At 47.2% G+C, this 20,103-nt stretch overlaps 1 protein-coding gene across 1 annotated transcript in view; it reads left to right on the top strand.

The window, feature by feature from the left end:
• DOC2B (double C2 domain beta) overlaps positions 1-20,103 on the top strand; it is a 147,822-nt gene that overhangs the window by 117,969 nt on the left and 9,750 nt on the right. The gene's annotated exons all lie outside the window — the stretch shown is intronic.

Consider the following 20,103-nt stretch of genomic DNA (forward strand, 5'->3'; position numbering starts at 1 on the left):
ATTACAGAGATGTGAATTGAGATGCTTCTTTCTCTCTTGCTGTGTCAGAGAGCAGGTGCAGCATGCAGCGTTCGCACAGGATCAGCTTTTATTTTCTTCCTGCCAAAGGGATTCTGCAAACCATAATCAAAACGAAAAATAAAAAGGCCCAGGCCAGGGTCCGGGGGAACGCCAACCCCAGGCATGCGGGCCATAGAGTGCTGGCCTGGGGTGGATGGCTCTGTGACAGCCATCATCTCGTCCAACACCAGGGACTGAGCGAGGGGCCAGTGCTAAGCTCATGAGACTACAGCTTGAGCTAAAGATCCAGGCTAGCGCTAGAGCTGTGCAGACCCTATACTACAGCTTGTGAACGCTGACCGGGGGTTACATCTGCGTGTGTATGTACAGTAAGCTGTGCAGGGCAGGGGCTGTCTCTAGCGTGTATGTGTACGGTGCTCAGCACAACAGGGCCCCGAGCTCTAATCATGACCTTTAGTGCTACCATCATATTAATAACGGGAGCTGGGTAGTGCTACCTAACACGCTGTAGCTCTCACCATATGCGATCAGCCCCCTCCAATGCACGGTGCTCAGGTGTAATGACATTTTGTGGTTCCATATTGAGAGACAATTATATGTCAGTAGCAAAACCAATCTCCATAATGGCTCTGTACAGGCAGTGATGCAAAGTGTGAGCAGCCTAACCACTTCTAATTACATGGGAATACCTCTTGGTCATCTCGCCATTTGTACTGCAAACACTTGCGTGGCGATCTCGCTCAGTGGGGTTGCATACTGATAGGCCCCTGTCAATCCAGTCGCCCCGGTTTATCCCTTAAGGAATGCATTCCGGGGCGGGTAAGCAGGATTGCTTTCTAACAACGACTGATGTTTCCACTCTGAAAGGAAGAGAGACTTATAAAATAGGGGATGATGCTTGTCTGTCTCACGTGGAGCTGCGTGGGTTAATTATTGCGGGAGAGTTTGGAATCACTGGGTGAGGGTCTCTGGCCTGTGTGATGCCCCTTTTGGCCTTTGAAATTTTTCAAATCCATCTGTTGGAATTGTGCATCCAATTCTCATAGGAAATTAAGAGGAACTGGGGGACCAAACCCTATAGCTGGTTTGGAAATTTCAGTTTGTGAATTTATGCTCAGCACCTGGAGATTCCAGCCTCAGGGTGGAAGAGGCTAAAGGAATACAAAGAACAGAATGTCTGCCAGATTCTACAGTTGTCTTAGAAAAATGCCACCCTATCACTATGATATTGGTGGGGGATACCCCATAGCTATAGTCTAACAAAAACAATAGCTTTCTGAGGCTTTTTACCTCAGATAGTAGATGGCGCCCCGTTCACCAAGGCACGAATACTCCCGCAAGACAAGGAAGAAGTTACACCCTATCAGCCAGAGAGAAGCTGTAGTTCTACCTTTGCTGCTGATGTTTTGTGTGGGCTTGAGATGGACGATAACACCAATGGGTCTCCTTGACTACCTTTCTGTGAGATTGGTCGGCCTTGGCAGCTTTCATTCTGTGCGTGGTTCTGAATGCTCTTGTGTCTACCTGGAGACAACAGAAAGGGGAACTCTGTGCATAGATCAAGTGCTGCTTGGACAAAGATAATTGTTTCCAAGAGTGATGGGAAAACAGATGGAAAAGCAGGTACAGAGTGATTCATCCTAAGAGGGCATCGCAAGAGAATGGGAGCAGAGGGGGAGGAGGGTTTGTCAGATCGCATGGGAGACCTTGGACTGTGACGCAGGAGAGAGTTTATAAGTTTCATCTTTACACTCTGTAGATAGCCATTCACTTGGACAAGCACCGATACTCACATGGGAATTCCCAGACTGGATCACACTAATGGTCCATCTATCCCAGCACCAAGAGAGGTAAGCACCAGCTGCTTCAGAGGAGGATGAAAGACACCCTGCAGTTCTGGGATAACCAGCCTTTAGGGAGTTTCTTCCTAGCCCTAAGAGTGTTTGGATTTCCATGTCTCTGCCATTTGTTACTCTTACTGCTGGTGATAATTCCAAAACCAGTGTTCACAAAGGTGAATCAGAAACAGATCCCTGTCTGCTGAAAATCCTTGGCAAACAATGACTTCAAATGCAGAAATCAGGAAGGTTCAAAAGCTGTTATGACCAAACATAAAGGTTAAATTCACTGGGCTATTTATTTGCATCCCCATCTACTTACCCGGTAAGATTTGTTCCCATACAAGGTTCTGGATGATGATGATTCTCCTGAGAAATATTTTTTTTCCTCGGAGAATGTAATGACAAAATCAGCAAAGTGGAATAGCCAAAGGGTCATTTGTAGGTGGGGTTCATTTACACTGGTGCCGGCCCACGATCGTCATTGACGGGCATCCCGGTCTTATCTCCTTCTCACCCCCCAGCAGTGGAAAAGGTGAGATGGAAATAGCTCAACGTGGCCACTTTAGGAGAATGTTCCACATTGTCTTTACTGTACAAAAAGCCTTGTAGCCCAGCTGGTATGTGTGAAATCAGTGTGGAGAATCCCGCTCCACTTCCCAATCAGTGGGATACAACCACGGTCACAAACTGCACTAATCAGCCCCTGTTGCACAGTCTCCTCTGAAGCCAAGGACTGAATGAGCCAAGGGAGACTGAGCTCTCCCTTCTGTCAGCCCTAGGGGGAGCCCTCTAGATGGGCCTTGAGGAATGTTGGCAGGGCAGGGTTGTGAGTGGCTTCCACTGCCTCTGGCTACGGCTACACTATGGGACTACGTTGGTGTAGCTACAGCACTCAAGGGTGTGAAATTTAGTGAGTGATGTAGCTATGTTGATCTAGATTATAAGTGTAGGCCTCTGTCCTGTGATTCAGTAAAAGACTTTGGTTGCCAGGTCTGTCAGTCACTAAACTCACAGCAGAGCAATAAATGCTAATATGTTCTAGATGGGCTTTTTGTTTAAATGCAAAAGACAGAGGGGTTTGGAGAAGGAGACAGAGAAGTAGATGTTGGCAGAGCTGTTGAGATGTGACTGCACTTTGTTTTACCAGCACAGTTCCAGTGCCAGGAGTAAAGAGAACATGCTCTCTGTCTGTGTCCCAGCCAGTGTTCCCATTATTCATGGCTTGGCTTTGCAGCAAACAGCCCTCAGTGTTGTATTGTTGCTCTTACGCAGTAGGAACATAGACATTCTCATCTAGTCTAGCCCAGGGGAGGGGTGAAATGTTGAGAGCAAAGTGGTGAAAAGCAGAGTCCTTTAGAGAACAACTGAATCTGAGCGTTTGTGTTGTGCTTGGCTTCTAGCCACTACAGTGATAGGTGCATTAGAAATGCCTCTGATAGATAGATGGGGTCTGCTTCTCAGCAGTGCTCAGCACCCAGCCGCTCCGGTTGTGACATTCCTGGCTAGCTTTTTAAAGAATTCCACACCCAGCGTGCATCCCATGTGCTGCGCTCTTCTGCAAATCTGGCTGTTTATTCTGGTGCCTAAATGGGAGCTGAAAATCTCACCCTCTGTGCCCAAGCTGGGCACTTGTTCCCTCGATTCTTTCCTATTCACTCTGCGAATTCCATGGTCACTAGAGAGAACCCTGTCCAAAACTACCTGTGGGTGTTTCCCTGCTCTGTGGAACATCATTCACTTGAAGAAACAAATGCACTTTCTCTGCTTTCTTAACTGGTCACATACATTCTCAGCCTCCTGTATTTCTTCTAGGTTTTGCATTTGTGATCCCACTAGCTCAGCCGTTGCCTGGCTCCTCTCCTTCTACCATAGCAAAAAGCAGGACAGTTGCTACCTTGTGCCACTCTAGGTCTTGCAGGCAAGACTCGCCACAGAACGATGCGTGTGCCTGTGCTAACCTGGCAGACTGTGCCTTTACCCTCTAGACCAGGCCTGCACAACATGTGGTCTGGGGGCCGCATGCGGCCCGCGTGGGCTCACTGTGCGGCCCGCGGGGGGTGAGTAGGCAAGTGACAGGTGAGGGAGGGGGGCTGAGGAGGCGAGCGAGCGGGCAGTGAGTAGGCGAGTCGGGGGTGTGCGGGACTGAGGAGGTGGGCGGGCAGGCAGGTGAGCCAGCAGCAAGGGAGGGGGGATGAGGAGGCGAGCCGGGGGGGGGGTGGACTGAGAAGGCAAGCGGGCGGGCAGTGGTGAGGGGTGAGTAGGCGAGCCGTGGGAGGGGGGCTGAGGAAGTGAGCAGTGAGTCAGTGACTGACCTGTTCTACTGATCTGGTCTGGCTCCCATCCCCTCTCCAAAGGTTGCAGCTGTCTGAAGGTGCCTGCCTTCCATGCCTTCCTCATTCACACCTCATTCATTGAACAGGGCAATGATTACCAAGTGGGGGGAAGATCTTATTCTACTTCTAGCAAAAAGACATTTTTCTTTTACCTTAATTATACTACCTTAGAGGCCCGCTATAACATATTACCAAGGTTCAATACCGCTGTTTCGGTGGGGCAGCCATGGGGAAGGAGGGTTTGTTTCCGCGGGGCAGGTGGCGCTGGGGTGAGGGGTTGTTGGGGGGGTTGTTTTGGGGGAGGCTGGGTGGCACTGGGGGGGTTCCATGGGGCAGGCAGTGCTGGGGTGGTGGTGGTGTGTTTCGGGGGGGCTGGGCGGTGCTGGGGGGTGGGGTTCAGCGGGGCCAGGGGGTTTCGGCCCTCAGCTGTTTTCTTTGGAGTAATATGGCCCTCGCTGCTTTACGAGTTGTGCAGGCCTGCTCTAGACCTTTTCAACCTGCAGTACGTGGGCCCCAATTCAGAGGCATGGCTGCTAGGTCTGTACAAAATGTAAACTGAGTTCAGTCTGGCCAGCCTGTGTTTGGAAACTCCACCCCCACATAGTTGAAATTAACTGATCTCATTAAGATATGCAAATGAGGACATCATGGTAGCAGATTGCATTTCTTTACAAGCATATTATTCCCCAGTGATTATTTTACAGCGCATCAAAATAATGTACATGCAAACCTGCCTTGTGTAATTTAATCCTCTGTTTCTTGCTCTTTTTAACCTTCACATTTAATGGCTGCTAATTTATTTAGGAGGTGGAGAGGGGAAAACAAAGTTCACCAGATTCCCTGGGCTTGGGATTTTTATTACAGGTGGGAGTTTCTAAGTACCTACATGATTTAGAAGCCCAAGTGCCAATGAAAATCCATGGGGATTTGTACTCCTAATCTCCTGTAGCAGGATGAGAAGTGTTATCAAAGTTATGCCAGAATCTGAACACACGCTTCTCTCCTTCTCCCCTCTCCTAATGCAGAAGGAGCTGATCAGACGTGTCCATGGTGGGTGAATTTGCAGTCCCAGTCTATGGCCTTGCCTACATTGGAGTTTGTCAGGGTTACTTATTATTTATTGTTTTATTGCTCTAGCGCCTAGGAAACCTAGTTATGGACCAGGACCCTGTTATGCTAGGGGCTGGACAAACCGGACAAAGAGGCAGTCTCTGCCCCAGACAGCTTCCAGTCTAAGTATACCTGTACCATCAAAACCCCATGTGTAGAGAATTTGCACGGGTGAGTGGAATCAAGTGTCAATCGCCATGGTACTAATTGTGGTTTAGGAAGGTTTTTCCTGTAACGAGGGCAAATTCCCAGTGTAGGCAAGGCCTGTCTAATCCAGGCGCCTGTGAGTCCAGCTGTCGCTTAGTTACAGACACAGCAGTTCATGATGTCTCCAAATAGAGCTGTTCCTCTCCAAGGCAGGCAGAGGAGGATGGGACGCCCATTAACTATCCGGAACTCTTCCTGGAGCACGATCCCATTAGCTCATTAAATGGCTTTATTCTCCAGGCCAGCTGTGTGCAGGTCTGACCGTCCAGATGAAGCCATTATGTGCTGTTCCCTCTTTTCCAAATGACTGTCTTCTCGAGTGTGATTAATGCTGTACTTTAGCAAGGTGGGGTGGCTGTCTTTAAATAAGCAGAGCTTCGAGTATTGCTAATAAATGGGATTGAGCTGTACCGTGTGCGCTGCCTGCTTTATTCAATACTGCCTGCCCTGGTACCTTGGTGTGGCCAGGACTGTCTCTGTTGTTGTTTATCTGTATTCTGATAGTGTGTGTAGGCCCTCGTGGGGTGGGGGACCCCATGGTGCCAGGCGCTTTACAAACATAGATTAGATGACAGTTCTAGCAAGACAAGACAGAGAGATTTAGACAAGTAACAAAATAAACAACACGCCAACATTTTCTTCTGGGTTAGTTTCCCCCATGGAAAGTGTATGTGAGAATTAGCCAGTCAAATAGCAGAGTTGGCTGGCAGTAATTAGTGCTGGGTATTAGTAGAAAAGCAGTACTACAGCGATCCCCCAGTACCTGGCAGGCTCAGTCCAGAAAAGTGCTGCAGGTTAGGCCAAGCCTGTGGAAGCTTTCCAAGCACAGGTCTGCACAGTGCTTTACCGGACACGATGTAGATTTTTCCTTCCCACCCCACCCCAGAAGTCAGTGGTGCATGCGGAGGTGGGAGCTATGTTATTATTTCTGACTTGTACTGCCCATCAGACTGCAGCACGTTTGAAAAGACTCCAGCCCCTGTTCCCGAGCAGGATCAGGGCCCCATTGTGTTAGGGGCTATACTATACACACAGAAGGACAAGGCTCTCCCTGCTCCAATATAATTCCAGTTACCCAATTCCCTTTATCCGGAAATCCTAGTCATCCAAATCCAGTGTGTCCCCCATGAAGCCCTATGTTACTTAGTCACCTGCTAATAACTTCTCAATTAGCCTCTTAGCGCCTGTTAGTGCTAATCAATGGCTTTGTATTTGTACAGTAGATGTGAGCAATAACTGAGGCTCGGTCTGCATTACCAGAGCAACTAGTTTTATCAGCCTAATTCCCAGTGTAGACTATGTCCACTGCAGGGCTTCTCCTGCCCATGCATCGCCGCCTCTCCAGGAGGTGGAGTGTCTATGTCACCGGCAGAAGCTCTCCCATCAGTGCTGGTAACATCTTCACTAAGTGCTACAGCAGCGCAACTGCAGCGCTGTAAGTGCAGACAAGCCCTGAGACCTGTCCCATTGTAGCAACAACAGGACCACTGGCAGGACAGTGTCAATAAAGTTAGTGTTTTACACGTTAATACAGTACAAAGTGTTAAATAAATGTCAGCATTACTCCCTTTATTTCTGTATCAGTGAAATGGCTGTATCAGTTCAGCCTGTCATCCACTATCAAACCTCTTATCTCAGAGACAGGGACCATACCTCGATGACACGTTCTGTGGCTGCTCTTTCTCATGGTCTGCAGTTCCCCACAGACAAGAGACCTGTGGGCATCAACCTTCAGTTGCCATAGGGAGATCTCAGTAAAAATTTCAAACCTGCCTTGTTGGTGGGGGAGGCCAGGCCATCCTTCAGGTGGTAGGGCTCACAGGGAATGGGGGGTATTCAGATGCCTGTCGCTCCCTGTGCCACTTCAGTGGGGCACAAGGATGCACATAGGGCCACCAAGAGGCTCCAGAATAGCTCCTAGCTTTCTGCCTCATCCCTTCTCCCTGTTCCTCTTCTCTCTTCCCTCTGTTTAGTGCCCCCCCCCCACTGTAATTGTAGCTCTAATCCCTTCCCGCCCTCGCCTGGATCTCTCCCCCGACCGTGTGCTCCTGACATTCAGAGTTGGCTTTGTTTCAGGAGGCAGCTGCTGCTGGACCAGTCAGCCCAGCTGTCTATTGGCAGATTGTGAAGTGGCCTCCGGGTCAAACATTTGGGCCAGGGTGGATCTTACCACAGTGGGTTGCCCATCCCTGATGCAGATCTTGTGGACAAAGGAGCCCAGTTCTATTGCACAAGCTGTTCAAACCATCTCTCACCCCAGCCCTTTAATGCACCATTAACCATCAACCCTATAGTCCCAAATTGGTTTCAGAAGCAATGCGCTGAACGGGCTAGGCCCTCCTCTTTTCACCCTGGATCTGATCAGATATTTCTTCCCAGTGCTCTGTTGCAGCTAAGCTCAGTAACATATTGTAGCAGAGTGAGCAGGGCTTCAAGTGCCAGCTCTTTGCTGGAGATTTTGCCGCACTGTAACACACCGCATGCCCTTTGCAGGAGCACACAAGTGCTTTGCTTGCTGACAGATGCCATCTGAATAGGAATCTTTTCCCATTCCAGAGATGTTGCTGTCTGGCTCCTGGCACTGATCCCACCAGCATCAGACTGGGTGTTTTGATGTTGAATGAAAGCAACCGTGCTATGAACTAGCATGAATGAAAAATTCTTTTTTATTTGATCCCCTTAGCATGACTGCAGTTTATTGGAGGGTTGGGAGGCTGGGGAGGAAAAGCTCACCAGCTGTGAAGAGCAGAAAGTGAATGCAGTCTCTTCCAAACTCGGAGCCATTCCTCCAGGCATACCAGTGGAAGGACCAGCTAGTGAACCACTGCATTAGCTGCCTTGGGTAGGATATTCAGTTTGGTTTATAAAAGGTGACTGGCTTTCAAGCACAGCAGCAGCAGCATTCCTGGTGACTCTCCTTGTCCTAAAAACACCAGTCCCTCTCCCTCTGAGACATCAACAGAATGCCCCCAACATGGCTCCCTTGAGCCCCCTGCGCAGTGATGTAATTGGGCCCCCAAAGACTGGGCAGCAGCAACAGCTGAACAAAGGTGGAAAAGTTTCCACTATCAGACCAGAGGATACAGTGTATGGCATGTGCGTGCGTCCATGCACTCCTGCTAACACCAGTGGAGTCGTCGTATTCGGGGACTATTGGGAAATCTAGGAGTGGGTTAGTAGGCAGAGGCCTTTGGAGCAGACCTAGCAAACCTTCTGCAAAGAGTAATTAGGGGCCTAATCAGTTTTTGCTTCTAAGTGATTTTCCCACGTTGGAAGTATGTGGGAGCAAGTTGTGGGTCCCCTGATGAGTAAGGGCTGTGGCAGCTCTCAGGGGGCCTGCAACCAAGACATCAGGGATCTGGCAAAACGAATGTACTTCCAAGATGATGATACGTGGGCTCTGATGCAGGAGCAGCAACCTTTTCAGATGCAGGGCAGTTTTTTTCTCCGAGAGATAATAAAATCAGTGACTCCTTCATCTGCTGGAGGGGATGGTGGATCAGGGTTAGCGATGCTCTTGGAAGAAAAACCAGGGCAGTATTTCAAGCAGAGCGTTTTTAGTTTCAAGAGTTATGGAAGAGTGAAGTGCTGGGTGTAGCCAGAGAAGTGCACATATAAAATGGCACCTCCTGACTGAGCAGATCCACTCCTGGTGGGGCTGAAGCTAGACCTGGCTCCGACAGGCTGCTGTGGAAATGTCTAGGAACATGGGAATTGCCAGACAGAGTCAGATCCAAGGCCCCGCTAATCCAGTGTCCTGTCGCAGCCAGTGGCCAACATCAGCTGCTTCAGAAGAAGGTATAAGAACGCTGCAGTGGTCACATGGAGAAATCTGCCCCCATGTAAATCCATTCTCTCATACACCTTTACCCCAATATAACCCTGTCCTCGGGAGCCAAAAAATCTTACCGCATTATAGGTGAAACCACGTTATATCAAACTTGCTTTGATCTGCCGGAGCGTGCAGCCCCGCCCCCCTGGACCGCTGCTTTATGGCGTTATATCCAAATTCGTGTTATATCAGGTCGCATTATATTGGGGTAGAGGTGTACTTAGAGATTGGCTTTTGCCTTGAGGCATGGGGTTTTATATCTGAACATAGCAAAGGAGGCCGGAAAGAAATCTCCTAGTGCAGGGACAATGTGTCCCCCAGGGGGTGTGCAGGGACAGAAGGGGCATGCCTGGAGCACTGAGCACTACAGGGATTTTGTATAGGCATCCCAAGAGGGTGGAGGCTGCTCTTAGACTTTGGGTCTGGAAGTTAAGCACATGCTTAAGTGCTTTGCTGAATTGGGGTTCAGTTGGAGTGCACCTGGTTTCAGGAGAAGTGTTGTTCTATTCAGGCTGGCGCGTCCCTTTAAAATCAAGATTTGAAGCTGTTTTGTTGTGTGGATCGTGTCTTTGTTCTAATGGAACAAGGAGCTCAGCTTTTCCTCTGCAGGTGAGCTGTGCGTTCACCTAACCTGGTGCTTACTTGGGGTGGGGAAGAAACTAGCAGTTGCTCCAAGTATCCTGTTCACTTGGCATGTGCTCATGGTCAGGAGTAAACAACATAATTCAAAAGGCAATTACAAAGCTAAGAAGAACTAAGGAAAACATATTCTTTCTTTTGAAATCAATCTCTCTTCACAGCAGCCTGGAAACCTCCATCTCACCTGGAAGGTTGAGTGTGTGGGGGTGTTTTTAAGACAGTCTATTCTGTGAAAGGCCCTGTACTGCAGACGTGTTTTGTACCAGTCCTGTGACAGTTCTGATTTTTTTTTCTTGTTGCTGCTTCAGCTTTTGCTGGTTTCTCTGCTGTGTGTGTGTCCTGCCAGCCTCAATTTTAAATCACTGTTTGTGTGAGAGAGAAACGCCCAGAACTCGACATTTGAGGCTTTGTGGCAGTGAAATGGCTGTTGTGCTCATAGTAGATTAGTTATTAATAAGTCAAGTGTATTGATGCTGAGCAATGACTGAGACAATCGGATTCAATCTTGTAAGATGGTTTTATCCCACAAAGGAAGTTTGCTGTGTTCCACAGGGTGGTCTTGTTCTATTAAAATCCCTTCTCAGAATGCGGTTTGTTAATTTCCTTGTCTTCGCTTTCTTTTTTTTTTCTATTAACTTTTTATTCATTTTTAATATATATACAGAAAGACAAACATAACAAACTCTACATAAACTTCTCATAACACATAATATATTATGTTGTGCTTCTCATAACACATAATATATGTTATGCTTCTTATATTGGAGCACCTTTTCTAGCCCCTTCCCCATCTGAGTTGAGCTGAGAGGTTCCTAAAAAGGTTTGCTCAGCTGTGACCGCTGCTGCCGAAAATCCCCCCATCCCAGTCCAGGGGCACATGACGACCATCTTGTGGTCACCGCCTGCATGTGTGCCTGTGAGTAGGAACTCCTGGTGATCACTTCACCTGTCTGCGTCGCCACTCGCCCATCTCCGCAGGACTTTTATGGGTGGAGGTGGGGGAACAGTTCTTCCTGTGAGAGAAGCCTGCGCATGAGTAGTTTAATGTGGGGGAGCCGTTGCACATCAGCCATACAAATCTTGGCAGAAGAGGCGCCTGTGTCTGGTGACAAGGAGGTCCAAGAAGACCGGGGATTTCTCCTCCATTGTAGCCTTCGTCCATCTTTGCAGCTGTTGAGAGGTGATTCTGCTTCATCCACCTGCTCTGCCTTTGGGGTCTTATGCTGGGTTGTGTTGTGTTGGGCTGCACTTTGTATGGTACCTCGCCTTTGACCTTATCACCATGGGTTATCCAGCAGGAGTACAGGACTCCCAATGGCATCGCACTTAGGTCTTAAGTATACGCAAGCTTCTCCACCATGTCAAGGTGGCAGCCCAAGGAGAAGGCTATCCCACCATACCTGATTGGATCCAGAGGGATCACTCCCAATGTGGTCAAAAAACAAAAATGTTTCTTACAACTTGGAATGTCCGTACCCTACTAGATGACTCAATTGCTGTTCTGCATTTGAGTATTTCACTTTTTGTCACCTGAGAACTCTCGAGGTACAACATCAACATTGCTGCTCTCAGCAAGACAAGACGTGCAGATGAAGGCCACTTGAGGGAAGAGGGCGGTGGTTACGCTTTCTTCTGGAAAGTGCTGGGAGCTACGCCTCTCGTGGAGGTGGGTTTTTTAGAGAACTGGGAGAGCTCTCTCCGAGCGCTGTGCCGCGACCACACAAGCCATGTTAAAGCGCTGCCGCGGCAGCCAGTGTAGACTAGCCCTAAGAGAATTAAGACATGTTGACTCAGCATTTATTTCAGCACTTTCTGGAGAGGAGGTAGGGTGGGTGTATTGTGTGTATGTACACACACCTCTCTCTCAACCCCTGCGAAGGGTTTTCACATGTTTAGTGCATCATCAAGTCTGCATCTCACTCCCTTCTGAATGTGATCCCACCCAGGTAACGATGTGTCATTTCTTCACCAAAGGGAGATCAGTGCACTCCCTGCTCCCTACTTAATTGGTGTCTCACTGGCAGACTGTCTTGTTTTCCTTTGTAATAGCCATGCCATTCTCACGGTGGCTCTCCTTGCCAAGCCCTTTCCAGCTGTGACAACTACAAGCAATTAAAGGAGAGCATGTAGAGCAGAGATGCCAATTTCAGAAGTCAGTGGCATGTGATTTAGCTAGCTTCCTCATTCCTCAGGGCAGATTCCAGCAGGACAGAGTAGATTTATTTCCGTGAAGTTTTACCTTCCAGTCTCTAATTAATAAACACTCTAGGCTGCAGGATTTTGTTCCTCTGAAAATGTACTTTGATCCAGGATACCTGAAATGGTCTTTGGGCTGACTTTTCAGCTAGATGTATTAGCAGGAGTGTTGTATGCAAGAATGAGAAGTAATTCTTCCACTTTACCCCGTGAGGATAAGACTTCACCTCATTGTGTCCAGTTCTGGGTGGCACATTTCAGGAGAGATGTAGACAAATTGGTGAAAGTCCAGAGAAGAGCAACAAAAATGATTAAAGATCTAGAAAACATGAATTATGAGGAAAGGTTGAAAAAATTCGGTTTGTTTAATCTGGAGAAGTGAAGACTAAGGGGGGCCAAACAGTTTTCAAGTACATACAAGGTTGTTACAAGGAGGAGGGTGAAAAATTGTTCTCGTTAGCCTCTGAGAATAGGACAAGCAATAATGGGCTTAAATTGCAGCAAGGGACGTTTAAGTTGGACAATAGGAAAAACTTTCTAACTGTCAGGGTGGTTAAACACTGGAATTGCCTAGGGAGGTTGTGGAATCTCCATCATTGGAGATTTTAAAGAACAGCTTAGACAATCACCTGTCAGGAATGGTCTAGTTATTACATAGTCCTTCCTGGAGTGCAGGGGACTGGACTAGATGATCTATTGAGGTCCATTCCAGTCCTACATTTCGATGTAGACAAGCCCTTACTTCCAAATAACATGTACTCTTTTGAAAGCTCCCTCTCTCCCTTTAGCGCTGGCTCTTGAAGATGCCAGTCTTAGGCCTGATCTACACTTAAAAGTTTTGCCAGCATAGCCATGTCAGCTGGGAGTGTGAAAAAATCACTTCCCTAGCCGACATAGCTATGCCAGCAAAACCCCCAGTGCAGACTGTTATATCAGCAAAAATGTCCTTTTGCCAGAATATTTTATTTCATTTGGGGAACTGGTATAAGCTATACCAGCAAAATAACTCGTTAGCTGGTATTAGCTGTCTCTCCACTAGGAGAATTGGTTGGTATAGCTGTATCAGTATATCTGTACCATAACCCCTTTCGTGTGTAGACCAGGCCTGAGAAAATGATATTCCAAGGAGCTTCCCAGACCATAAAACTATTGTATGAAGACTCAGATCTGGAGTTTCTAGCATTCGGAGAACCAGAGCACTTTCCCTGCATAGTAAATGGAGCAGGGGAAATATGTGCATGGTATAGAGCAACCCAATATTAAAATATTGTCTGAATGCCATGCAATATTTGTGTGCTGCTGCTTTCCCCCTTGGAATAGGAGTCAGGATGTAAATACAGCCCATGGGGAAAGCAGCCCTCAGCTTTGGTAGCCTTCCTAGTAAATCATGGGGGAAGTGGCAGCCCAATTTGGGTTCTATTTGAGTTTTAAATCGGTATGTTCTCAATGTGATTTGACCTCCCCTTTCAAGTACAACTTGATTAGTGCCTGACTGATCTATTGCCCTGCTGGGGCTTCTCAGATTGTACGTTGTCTCTTATCAGCTGTGCACAGGCTGTACGGGTGCAGGGACTGGGGAGCATTGATAACTTGGCTTAACTTTAGATTCCACTGTGGAGTTCGGTCACTGAATTTCCACCGACAAGTGCTGGGATAGCCATGCATGCTGTGCTCATTAGCGCCCATGTGCCGATCCCCATCAGAGCGCGGGCTCTCCCTCCCTGAAACACACTTCCGTTATTGGAAGACCCAAAGAGCTGTTTTAAAGTGATGTGACACCCAAAACAAGGCTCCTGCTGATAGAATTGTATGGCATGAAGATAAGGGGTCTGACAAAAATGCCCACACACCCAGTGCCAAAGGTATCTTTATGCCATTTCCTATCCCTGTCGGCTGCATCCCTGTAGCAGCAGGCAGAGTCTTTGTGGACTGGAAACCAGATGAAGGCATTTGCACAGGAGGGACCATACCCTGCTCCTTAGCTGGGATGCACACAGCTCTTCTCTTGCTGTCTGCTGTGGGTCACCTGTGCCAGTGGTAGGAATGACTCCTGCCCCATGCCCCTGTAAAAGGTGCCACTCCATTAAAGGGGGCTGCTGTACTCCTGTGTATTTTACTATCTGATGCAAATCTGGTTATGGTGAAGCACCTGCTTGTCTCCTTGGAGTTCTGGGAACTCTGGTGTTCAGCCCCTTTGAAAATCAGGCCTCAAATATCACACCGTTAGCTCTTAGCTGGTTGGAATCCAGAAAGAGCCACTCACCTTTTGGACTGTTTTCATGCAAAAGATTCAAAGGCTGCCAACGCCTATGATGATGTGAGAACACGCTGCAGGTATGGCTGGGGTCTCAGGGCTATGTAATAACCCTCCTTTTCAGCAAAGGATGATCATGGCATTAACCCTTTTTAGAGCAGGTTTGGAAATACTTCATTTCAAAGGGACTTTGGCTTCATTTATGGTGACATTACTGATCTAATTGTGTGAGCTGGGTTTATTCTACCAACCTGTACCCATTTTGGGCACTAAGGGGTAACCCATAAGCTAGAAACATTTCATTGCTATCAAGTTAGGCACATATCTGATGGTCATCCCCAGGGTGGATGGAGATGCTGCAAGTGGTGCAGTTTTTCTATATCACATGATGTTTAAATGTTATGGGGCATCCAATAAAAAAAAATCATACAAAGGGCCATAGCTTGTAGAACATAGTCTAATTTTGACCAAAATTGTCAGCGAACTAAATACAACTGATAATGCAACTATGTAATCAAAACAGTAATGCTTTGGACTTAACTATTGTGAGTGATTTTGTATCATCTGCAAATTTTGCAACCTCTCGGTTTACCCTTTTTCTAAATAATTTATTAACATTTAACAGCACTGGTCCGAGTACTCACCCACCTCCCAGGCAACGTTGGGGGCGGGGGGAGGGGGGAAGGAAACGACACATCCCTGTTCAAACACTCTCCCCTTCTCTGGGACAAACCTCCTCCAAAGAAAGCCAGGGGATTCAAACAGGGAGCTCCCACCTCACTGAGAAGTCCCCTGGAAGGCAGCGAATCCCAGTGCAAATCCTTTTAACAGGCAGAACCAGGATTTGAACCAGACTACCCCACCTCCTAGGGAGTGATTCTAACTCTTCGGCTGGCCCAAACACTACTTAAGTAAAGCAGAACAGCTCCAACAGGTGAGAAGGGGGCCCCCACCATCAGTATAGCCCATCCTCCAATTAATTAATTAAAGTGGAACAACTTCAGCAAGAGAAGAAGAGCAACCCACACACAACATCCCTTAGCTGATTAGGGAACTCATTTGAGAGACAGCAGAAGTCTATTCAAATCTCTCCTCAGAAAGCAGGCTGGGGAATTGAACCACATCCTAGGCAAGTATCCAAACCACTGGGCTGCAGTTTATGTAGAAGGCCTCTGGCTCCTTCCCCCTCTCTCCTCAGTTGGTTGGGGGCATTAGGCAGCTGCCTAATGCTCTCACAAGAAACAGTTTAGGCACCAAAGTCACCTGCCTCAAGGAGAGGGGTTCCTGTGTGGCTCACAAGCAGCAAAAGGCAGGACTTAGTACTCATCCCTCTCATCATCTCCCAGGGGTTAGCTCAGGAAGTTCTCTGCCTAGAGTGCTGGCTTTTGTGGGTCCCATTCTTAGGTCACTATCTCTCCCCCTTCAGTGACAAGGGAGCTTAAGTGCCTAACTCAGTCTTTGGGGAGCCTGTTGTTGCACTAGTGATTTTCTGGGCATCTAAAGTTAGGTGGCAGGTTTCAAAGTGGTAGCTGTGTTAGTCTGTATCAGCAAAAACACCGAGGAGTACTTGAGGCATCTTAGGCATCTGATGAAGTGGATTTTAGCCCACAAAAGCTTATGCCCAAATAAATGTTAGTCTCTAAGGTGCTCCTTGTTTTTTTTAAGTTAGGTGTGGCAATACTCAGCATAGCCATCCCTAAATCCCTTTGTGGAGCTGGGCCCCAGTGCTGAGACCAGGTCTACTTGGTCTATAGCACAGGTTAACAGCAATGTGACTGTAAGGGAGCTGAGAATGGGCATGCCACAGGCATCTAGCCCTGAGACCAGCGGAGAGAAGTTGCTGAGAATGGGCATGCTCAGTTCATACAACAGACAACTCACTAAGACCAAAAGAGCAGAAAATGGGCATGCTTTGTGAATGCCACTGAGACCAGGCCAGGGAAACTGAGAACAAGCAGCCTCATTGCACGCCATAGACACAAAGCCGTGAGTCTGGGGGTTGGGGTATCCAAATGTGTGCATGTGAGAAGCATGCTGGAGCTCCCCTCCCCCTTTTCCTGGTTTGGGGGGTGGAGAGGGAGAGGGCAGCAGGAGAAGAGCTCTAAACTCTGTCTCCAGACACTTCTCTGGGTGCTCAGCTGCTGTCTTCAACCATCTCTTTTTTCCCATGCACTGAAACAGGGCCGGCCCACAACATTTTGGCACCTGAGGCGGGGAGCTCAAATGATGCTCCCTTGCTTGGGCCAAAATTTTGAAAGGTGTCAATTCTGCCTTCCTCCTGTTCTACTCCTCTTATGGTACTGCTCTGCTATCTAAGCCAATAAAGGAGAACGAATAACTTAAAATGCCTTGTTCAAAAATTTTAAGTAACACTTAACTTTCAAACGCCTGAACAGCAAATGTAACTTTTCTTGTCTGCATAGTAAATACCGGCATTTTTATCTGTTTGAATAATCAAAGTGGTGCTTTCCGTGCCTTCTTGGTTGCAAAGATTTGAACTGCTTCCTGCTGAAGGTCTGGGCCAGCTCATGCTCTATTGAGATGTTGCAAGGCCGACCAGCCTCTCCTGTGTCATTGTGAGCGTAGATGTGTTTTTATTAACTTCAGTTTGGAGAAGCTGCGTTCTCCACTGGCAACTGTTACAGGAAGTGTTAGAAGTACGCGCAGAGCAACAAAAGCATTTGGAAAGAGGGTGGTCATCTTATTTGTGCACATATATTCCAGAACAGTCTCTGGAGTTGATCCTGCTGAAATGTATCTTGAAAGGGCTTTCAGTTCATCACCTAAATCACTCACATCAATATCGCACATGTCATCATGTGTCAACACTGTCTCTAGTGCCCTGCATTGCTGGTGCAGGTCTCCTTCAGGTACAGTGAGGAGTTCTGGAATATCATACAACATCCCAAATATACTGCTGTGTTCCTCGAGCTGCATGAAACATTCTTCAACTGACTGTATTGCACAATCTAGCACCTGGTTAAAGAATTCAACTTTGAATTGTTGTTTGTCTCTTATGGGATTATCCTGTGCCTCGTAATCAAAATGTCGTCTTCTTCGGTGACTGTTGTATTCTTGAATGGGTGGGAAAATAGCTTCAGTGTGAAGTTCCTCTGCCATCTTCTGTGCACTCTTCAGAATGTTTTGAAATTCCTCATCTGACCGGTAAGACTGTAGGTATGACTTTGCTTTGTCCAGTTGTTTCATTGCTGCAAATATATCAAGGTCAACACCTTGGAGTCTCTTGCTTACAACATTTATTTCAAACAGTATGTCATGCCACACACTAAGCCACACAGAAATGTGAAGTTATCTATGTTTCTGGTGATTCCATTTCCCTCTGCCACTGTTCTCCCACGAACAGTTCCTGTCATAGCATTATCCTCCATAATGGCAACTATGGCATCATCTAACTTCCCAATTTGGTGTTTGATAGGCTTTTATCACCTCCACTTGACTTTCCCATCGTATGGCACTCAGTGGTTTCAGTGTCAGAGAGGATGGTCCTAGAAGCTGCTTCAAAATTTGCCATTGATGAGTTGATGCAGAGAAAAATACATAGATGCTTTGAATTACATTAAAAAATTCATTAGCCTTACTAGAAGCTGATGCTGCATCCCTGACCACCGAGTTCAATGAATGAGAACTGCATGGGACAAAAAAAGCTCGAGGGTTTAACTCACGGATCCATGTCTGCACTCCTCTGTTCTTTCCTCTCATGTTGGCACCATTATCGTAGCCCTGAACTCTCATGTCAGCTATCACAATTCCCGTATCTTCCAGCTTTTTAAAGCACATTTGTCATACCAGCTCCTGTAGTATCATCAATGTCAATAAATTTCTAGAAAATGCTCTCTGACAGTCACCATTGCAGGGACATTTTCACTAAGTTCTGTTGTTGTTACAAAACGCACTGTTAAAGTAATTTGTTCCGTATGGCTCATGTCAGGTGTGCAGTCCAGAATAACAGAGTAATAACTTGCTGACTTCAGATCTGCCATAATCTTCTGTTTGACGTTTGTTGCCAGTAACCGTATGATCTCATTTTGAATTGTTTTTCCAAGGTAGTGGTGTGTGTACATTTCTTGGGTGGTGACTCTTCTAAGATGCTCCTAGAGTACAGCATCAAACTCAGTCATCGGCTCCACAATTTTAAGGAAGTTTCCATTGTTTGGCACATACAGCTGAATCTGAAGTGCCACGCAGTGCTAGGTTTTGGGTAGCAAGCATTCTCACAATGGCAAAGAGCCTTTTCAGAACATTTTGCCAGTAAAGAGACTCGATGCAATCTTCTCTTGATGCTGATCATCTATGGTGCCTTTAACCTTAGTCTCATCTCAAGCTCTTTCCACATATGGAATGCTCTCTTGTGATTTGCTGCCTTCTCATGGCATGCCAGATTTCTAGCCAGATTTTTCCAGTTCTTTGTTCCTGTAGAACCCATGTGGCTGGAACACTGAAGAGTTTACAACAAAAAGAGTATGTAGCATTCTGGGTTTTTGAGTACATAAGCCATGGCCTCTCTACTTTGTCACCATTGGGGATTTCACGCCAGTAATGTGTTGGATGGAAACTTCTATTTGCATTGTCTTTGGGGAACATGAAGTTTTTCACTTGCTCTGGCCCATGCAGTACAAGGAAGTCCCTCAGGCTACTGCTCAAGTGGGTCCACAGTCCTGGATCATCTAGACTTAAGGAACTAAACTCAGCAGCAACTGTTTCTTGCACCTCCACCACACTCTTCTCTGATCTACACTTTTCTTCAGGAATGTGCATGGTTACATCCATTTGAGATGGAAAGCAATAAAGAGTCCTGTAGCACCTTATAGACTAACAGACATATTGGAGCATAAGCTTTCGTGGGTGAATACCCACTTTGTCAGATGCATGACGAAGTGGGTATTCAACCAGGAAAGCTTATGCTCCAATACTTGTCTGTTAGTGTATAAGGTGCCACAGGACGTTGTTGCTTTTTACAGATTTGAAATGGAGATATGGATGCTGCACTAGGTGCCAGGTCACCTGCACTCTGACTAATTGGAAGATCAGGCATCTCCTCACCACTCACATCCTCACTGGGGCTGGAAGGCTCACCGTAAACATTTGTGTCTATGTATCTCAGGAGAGATCCTTCCTGCTTAGATAATAAAGCTTCCTTTACTTTCTGAATGCTGCCCCAGAGGGGCGTTTTCTTCTTTCACTCATGACTGCTGTTCTGTGCCAGTTATAGTGGCTCTCAACACTCAAATGAAGGTGTTAAATAAGCAGACTGATAGCAGGGCCTGAGTGAGGGAAGAGATCAGCGTCTTAAGGGCCTAACTGGCTCCTACTACTTCAGTTGATTGCCTGTTCTCCTCAAGTGGGTTTAGAGAAGCAACAGGAAACAGGAAGCTCCCTGAGAAGCTGGTGTGAATCAGTCCAGGCTACTGGGGGTGCTAGAGAGGTACATAAGAGGCTCCTCCTCCTCTTTCTCCCTGCAGCTCCTGCTGCTTTGTTATTTCCTCTCACCTTTTCTCCTGCCTGCCAGTTATGTCTCTTGTGCCCTCCTTCCTCCAGCCCAGCACTCCACCATCTCTGTGCATCTAGAGCAGAGAGAATACATATGCACCAAGAGCAGACACAATTTTCTACACTCTGGGTCCTAGTGGCGCTCCCCCCACAGTCTGGCAT

This window comes from Trachemys scripta, chromosome 18 (genome assembly GCF_013100865.1).
Source record: "Trachemys scripta elegans isolate TJP31775 chromosome 18, CAS_Tse_1.0, whole genome shotgun sequence".
Lineage (NCBI taxonomy): Eukaryota > Metazoa > Chordata > Testudines > Emydidae > Trachemys > Trachemys scripta.